The sequence below is a fragment of the Cnephaeus nilssonii genome (assembly GCF_951640355.1).
Source record: "Cnephaeus nilssonii genome assembly, chromosome: 6".
In the NCBI taxonomy this organism is placed as follows: Eukaryota; Metazoa; Chordata; class Mammalia; order Chiroptera; family Vespertilionidae; genus Cnephaeus; species Cnephaeus nilssonii.
In genome coordinates this window covers 54986804-54994401 of record NC_137077.1, presented here as the reverse complement: position 1 = coordinate 54994401, position 7598 = coordinate 54986804, and positions in this window count along the sequence as shown.

The following is a 7598-nucleotide window of genomic DNA, read 5'->3' as shown; positions in this document are numbered from 1 at the left end:
AACTCTTACCATTTGCAACAGCATGGATGGACCTGGAGAGTATTATGCTAAACGAAATAAACCAGTTGGAGAAAGATAAATATCACATGATCTCACTCATTTGTGAAATATAATGAACAACATAAACTGATGAACAAAAATAGATCCAGAGGCATAGAAGCATTGAACAGACTGTTCAACCTGAGGTAAAGCAGGAGGTGGGGTAAGAGATCAACCAAAGGACTTGTATGCATGCATATAAGCATAAACCATGGACACAAACAATAGGGGGGTGAAGGCATGTGCTGGGGGATGGGGATGGCTGGGGAGAGGTCAATGGGGAGAAAAGGAGATATATGTAATACTTGAAACAATAAAGAATTTAAATTGAAAAAGAAACTCCATTCCTCACACTAGCCACATTTCAATATTCAAAAACCACATATGTCTAATATATCTAGTGGATAGTTCAGATAAAGAACACCTCCAACATCACAGGAAGTTCTATTGGGCGCAGTGATACCTAGATAACAATCTATATATATAAAAGCCTAAGCAACCATTATGACCAGTGGACCAAACAGCCAGTCGACGGGTTGCTATGACACGCACTGACCACAAGGAGGCAGACACTCAATGTAGGAGCTGCCCCCGGTGGTCAGTGCACTCCCACAGCCAACCTCCCACGGTCCCTTCCCCTAGCCGGCCAACCTCCCTCGGTCCCTCCCCCTGGACTGGGCAAGACTGCCCCAATCAGCCCCGATCCCTGGCCGGGCCAAAGGACCCCACCCATGCACAAATTCATGCACCAGGCCTCTAGTCTATATATATATAAGCCTAAGCGACTGAACCACCAAACTACCAAACGACCGGTCAACCAGTCGCTATGACACACACTGACCACCAGGGAGCAGACGCTCAACACAGGAGCTGCCCCCTGGTGGTCAGTGCGCTCCCACAGAGGAGCACTGCTCAGCTGACTAACTGGCACCAGACGCAGGGCTCACGGCTGGTGAGCGCTGCTGGAGCAGTGCAAGCTTCTCCCAATCGGGACTGACTGAGCTCAAGCTGTGAGCCCTGCATCTGGCGCCCGTCCCAAGGGAGATGGGGTGGGGGCGTGCCAGGATGTGATCAGCCCTCCAGGTGGACAGTGGGACACCCTTGCCAGCCCGGGATCCGGATCCATCCTGCTGGCGTTTGCGCCAGTTGTCAGGAGCCACCGAGTGGCAGCTTTTATATCGTTTCTTCCTTGCAGAGCATCTAGGGAGGGGAAGCGGCCACGGTTCCCAAGACTGACTTCCAGGAAGCTGGTAACACTGTCGAGATCGTGCCAGGGGCACTGGTCCATCAGTGCCTGGCCCGTTCTCCGAAGATTGGACCTGCAGGACTACTGAGGGAGGGAGTGGCTGCCACCAGGCTGGTAGGCTGCCAGGACGGGTCGGTCAGCTGAGCTCACTGACCACCAGAGGGCAGCTCCTGCATTGAGTGTCTGCTCCCTGGTGGTCAGTGCGCGTCATAGCAACTGGTCGACCGGTTGTTCGGTCATTCGTTCATTCGGTCGCTTAGGCTTTTATATATAGATAGGAATGAGTTAGGAATTCAACTTAATTTTTTTCAGATGTCCCCAGTTTTCTCCAAACCACTTACAGAATATTTCATTTTTTCCCACTATGTTTACCTTTTTTAATTGAAACTCAGGTCACATAGCTTGTCCTCTCCCTGGGAACTGGGTATAAGTTTCCTTGTGAAGTAGGTATTTTGTTCAACATTATCCCTTTCCATAGCCCTTCCACTGCCCCTGCCCCATCCTTGGGCCTTCACACAAAGGGCTGCCTCTTAGTCTAGAAGTCTCCTTCCCCACCCCCTTGACTTGCTACCTCCTCTTCATACGTCAGGTCTCAGTTTAAATCACTTTCTCTAGGTTGGGTGCCATGTTATATATCCCCAAATCATCCCATACCTCTTCTTCCTTGGTGTAGTTGTTCCCACGATGACAAAGATGCAATCCATGTTGGTCACTTCAGTATCCCAGTGCCTACATTAGTACATAATGGACAGTGAGTGCTTAATAAATATTTGTTGAGCCTGGCCAATGTGGCTCAGCGGTTGAGAGACAACCCATGAACCAGGAGGTCAGGGTTCAATTCTGGGTCAGGGTTGAGGGCTCAATCCCCAGTTGGGGGGAGGGAGGGGAGATGCAGGAGGCAGCTGACCAATGATTCTCTTTCATCATTGATATTTCTCTCTCTCTCTTCCTCTCCCTCTCTGTGAAATCAATAAAAACATATATATACTAGTGGCCTGGTGCATGAAATTCGTGCACAGAGGGGGGGTTCCCTCAGCCCAGCCTGCACCCTCTCCAATCGGGGACCCCTTGAGGGACGTCCGACTGCTGGTTTAGGCCTGATCCCTGTGGGCTGTGGGATCAGGCCTAAACCGGCAGTCGGACATTCCCCTCACAATCTGAGACTGCTGGTTCCTAACCGCTCACCTGCCTGCCTGCCTGATCGCCCCTAACTCCTCTGTCTGCCTGCCTGATTGCCCCTAACTCCTCTGCCTGCCTGCCTGATCGCCCCTAACCTCTCTGCTTGCCTGCCTGATCACCCCTAACTGCCCTCCCCTGCCAGCCTGATCTCACCCCCAACTGCCTCTATGTGCCTGATCACCCCTAACTATCCTCCCCTGCTGGCCTGATCTCACCCCCAACTGCCTCTGCGTGCCTGATCACCCCTAACTGCTCTCCCCTGCCGGACTGATCGCCCCTAACTGCCTCTGCCTGCCAGATCGCCCCTAACTGCCCTCCCCTGCAGGCCTGATCTTGCCCCCAACTGCCCTCCCCTGCCGGCCTGCTTGCCCCCAACTGCCCTCCCCTGCCGGCCTGATCTCGCCCCCAACTGCCCTCCCCTGCCAGCCTGATCTTGCCCCCAATGGCCCTCCCCTACTGGCCTGATCTCGCCCCCAACTGCTCTCCCCTGCCGGCCTGATCAACCCTAACTGCCTCTGCCTGCCTGATCACCCCTAATTGCCCTCCCCTGCCGACCTGATCTCGCACCCAACTGCCCTCCCCTGCAGGCCTGATCAAACCCCCAACTGCCCTCTCCTGCTGGCCAAGTTGGTTCTGATTGGTCGGTTTCTATGCCAGTCAGCGTCAAAAGTTCCGCCTCCCAGGCAGCTATTGGCTCCTCACAGTTCACCCAGATTTGGTTCTGATTGGTTGGTTTCTATGCCAGTCAGCATCTCTGGGCCTATCTCCAGGCCTGATCAGAGAGGCAGAGATGGCCAGCAGCCCCCACAGAGGCCCAGAGAGAAACAGAGGCACGGCTGCTGGCGAAGCCTGGAGAGAAAGAGAGAGGCAATGGCTGCCATGGAGGCTGGGGATCAGACCCTGCCTCTCTCTCCGGGCCTCTCTCCAGGCCTGATCCACAGCCCCCTCGGTAGTCAGTGCTGGGTCGCTGTGCCCGCACCGACAGCAATCAGTGCTGGGTCGCCATGGCAACCCAGCACTGACTGCAGGACTGACTTCTGGTGTTCGGTCGAGCCTTCAGTCAGTCGTTACAGACCCTGGGTTTTTATATATTAGGATAATTTGTTGAATGAATGCAATGTCTATTTTCCCTCAGATTGATTCTCCTCCTGCTGCTGTGGTTGGGAGAATGAGGGGAGCTGTGGTTCCTCAGTGAGCCCTGAGGCAGCCACCTTTCAGAGGCTCCTCAAGGCCTCCTTCTAATAAGTGGCCACTCCAGTGGCCTGACTGGCCCCCTCCAGACATGTCTGGCTTTGACCCTACAGACCCAGACCCAGAGGGTGCATACAGCTTTGGCCTTTGCTCTGGAACTCTGGGACTTCTTAGTTTTCAGAAAAGAAGCATTATATTAGGAGTTTCCTTAACCCCATTTGATTTTTCTCCCCTCTCATTTCACCACCTTGGATGTGAGGTGATAGGAATGCAGTTAACACTCAAGAGAAGCTGTCACTTGCATTTAGGATGTCATATGATTCACTTTTTCCTTTTAACTTAGCATTGGTACCTGTCAAATGAACAATATTATCCTTATAAAATCCCAGATATTCTACTAGGTAATTTCTATAAAACCAAATTCTGCTCTTGGGAATTTAACACTTGCATTGTAAAAGTTAGTAGTAGAAATCAGCAGGGAAGAGAGAGAAGAAAGACAATAATGTGAAAATATGCAAATTAGCTGCAGAATGCCTGGCTCTTGCTTCTCAAATATTTTAAATTCAGAAAAAAAGTTTAAAAATTCAAGTGCAATATTATCAACATAAATTAACATTTAATTAATTATACACTCAGGGTATTGCTCTGAAGTGAGTTTAATTAACAAATAACTAGGTTTGGTAATATCTTGGCTGGATATCTCTATCCCCTTGAGAAGTGGAAGTTGAATAGTTGAAGTAACATTGTCTGACTGCTGCAGACCAAGATTATCCTGTTTCATTCTTCTGTCTGCCCTTCCTTCTCTCTCCCAAGGGCAGAAATGAACAAAATAATGATTTTCTAATTGTTTAGTGCTCAATTTTCTGCCTAACAAAGACTGTAGTTATGCTGTTGCTCATGTGATTTTTGTTTTTAAAAAAAACAAAATATTATTGCAGCCCTAGCTGGTTTGGCTCAGTGGATAAAGCATTGGCTCATGGACTGAAGGGTCCTGGGTTCAATTCTGATCAAGGGCATATACCTTGGTTGCAGGCTTCCTCCCTGGCCCTGGTTGGGGCACATGTGGGAAACAATCAATCGATGTGTCCCTCTCACATCACTGTTTCTCTCTCTCTCTCTCTCTCTCTCTCTCTCTCTCTCTCTCTCTCTCTCTCCCCCCCCCCCTTCCTTCCACTCTCTCTAAAAAAAAAAAAAAATCAATGGCAAAATATCGTTGGGTGAGGATTAACAAAAAATTAAGATCTTAAAAAAAAACATTATTGCATTTAAAATTCAGTGCATATTAATCTTTAACTCATTTCCCCCATCTTAAAAAAATAAAAACTTAATTGTGGAAAATTTCAAATATGTACAAAGTACACAAAATAATGTAATGAATATCCTTATACCCATCACTCAGGTTTGACAATTATCAATATTGTGCCACTTTGTTTAATCTATACCTCCACCTACTCTCCACCCCATACAGTTATTTGTTTTAATATTTTTTATTGATTTTAGAGAGAGGGGAAAGGAAAGATAGAAACATGGATGAGAGAAAAACATCAACATCAATCAGCTGCCTCCTGCATGCCCTCTGCTGGGGATTAAGCCTGCAACCTAGGCATGTGCCCTGACCAGGAACTGAACCAGCAACCACCTGTTTCACAGGTCAATGCTCAACCACTGAGCCACATCAGCCAGGCTGTTATTTTTTAAGATAAATTTTACATATTTTGAGGTGCCCAAATATTAACTGTACAACTTTGACAATGAATGGATATATCTGTGTAACCTGTATCACAAATAAGATATAAAACACTTCCATCACCCCAAAAAGTTCCTTCTCTTTCATTCCAGTCAATTTTTTGTCCACTCCCCCACCCTCCAGGCAACCACTATACTGATTGTTTTTTTCCCAACAGAGAATAGTTTTGCCTGTTCTATAATTTCATAGACATGGAACCATCAAGTAAGTACTCTTTTGTATCTTAAGCTCCTTTTAATTAGCATAATGTCTGTGAGCTTCATTCATCTTATTGTATAAGTAATTCATTCCTTTTTATTGCTGAGAAGTGTTCAATGGTTTGAATATATTACAGTTTGTTTATTCATTCTTCTATTGGTAGACATTTGGTTGTTTTCAGTTTTGGGTTTTTATAAATAAAGCTGTTATGAACATTCTTGTACAAGTCTTTTTGTGGATGTTTTCATTTCTCTTAAGTAAAATGCCTAGCTTTGAATAGCAGAGTCAAAGGGTAGGTGTATGTTTAACTTTACAAGCAACTACCATACCTTTTTCCAAAGTGATTCTATTTTACATTCTTACAAGTAATGTATGAAAGTTCTGTTTGCTTCACACCTAATAAATTTTTTCAGCAGTCTGTTAAATATTTTGCTTTTCTAGTGGGTATATAGTGGTTTCTCGTTGTGGTTTTAATTTTCATTTCTTTGATGACTAATGATATTAAACATTTTTCATGTGTTCTTTGTATTATTGTTCAATTATGTCTCATTCTTTGTAAAGTATGTTCAAGTGTTTTGCTATTTTCTTAACTGGGTTGTCTTTTTGAGGTATACAAAGTTTTTATATTTTCACATAAGAGGTCTTTCTCAGATAAATATACATATTTTCCCAGTCCATAGTTTGCCTATTCATTTTCTTAATACTTTTCAATGAATAGAAGTCTTTAATTTAAACGAAGACTAACTTACCAATTAAAAATATCCTATGCTTCTTCTATATTGGTCCCTCTTACCCTTTAGGCCTAGAGGGACCCTCTTCTCACAATTCAATTGCTCACAGCTGTTGCCTGAGCTTTCTGTTTATGTCAAAGTTGAAATCTCGTGATGACTGGTGCCATGGATCTGTCTCTCGCCCAGTGGGGCAAGCTGAGCCCTCCCTGGAGAAGAAACCCGGGTTCCCCAAGATATGTGATCAGTTCTGGGGCCCCGCCAGCAGGTGAGGGGATCCCAAGGCAGGTGCTGGGCATGGAGGCCATGGGGGCATAGGCTACCAAGGAGACAAAACTGAATCTCACGTCACCCTGCTTGGCCCTGGAGGATGGCTGGTTAGCCAGAGATGGGTAAGATTCCTTAGGGAAGGAACAACCTAAGACAGGCACAGTCGCAGTGGGGCCATCAGGAGAGAACTTGGGGGTCAACAGAGGTGGGGCACAGACCTTCACCCCCCCCCAACATTGCAGGGGCCTGAACCCTAGCCCCTTCTGAGGGAGGTCTCCTGCCCCCATCGCTGCTTCGTGCTTCCCATGCCCAGCTCAGATCAGGACCCAGGTGACTGACAGAGACTTGGCGGACAGCAGCTGCCCTCTCACTCCAACAAGAATTGTTTGAGTTGTCTTGTACCCATGGTGTGGGGAAGTGGGTTTATGATATCTAAATCCAGCCTACCACCAGGAATGCTCAGGACCTACTCAAGAAGGCAAATAATCCCTTCCACTAATATTTACAGGGTAAAATAAGATTGTTGTTAGAGTAATAAATTTGACAGTAAAATAGTAGTCAAGTTTTCAGGCAAATTTAAATTGGCTAGTTGAAACAAGCGAATATTCTAGAAAAATTAATTGTACTGGACAAAAATTTGTTCCTAAAGTGTTAACTAAAATTTTTATTGGTAGTTCATCTCATGATAAAATTGCACACCATGTAATAAACCTAAAACAGTAATATTGTAGTGCAAAAAATTAAAATTTAAAAGCCATCAAGACTACATTATAAAATTTTCAAAAGCCTCCTAATATTTAAATCAAGAAAGGGGGGTTAGTAGAAGAATATCATGTAAGGAAAAATAACCTGTAAGTAAATTACATCTAGAAAATTAATACTTTAGAAAATTAATTGTAAGGCTAAAAGCAAGACACCCATGAAAAACACACAAGGTGTCAAAACAAGCCAGAGGAAAATCATTTGGGCAAAAAAATGAAATAGGATCCCAAGTCAAATT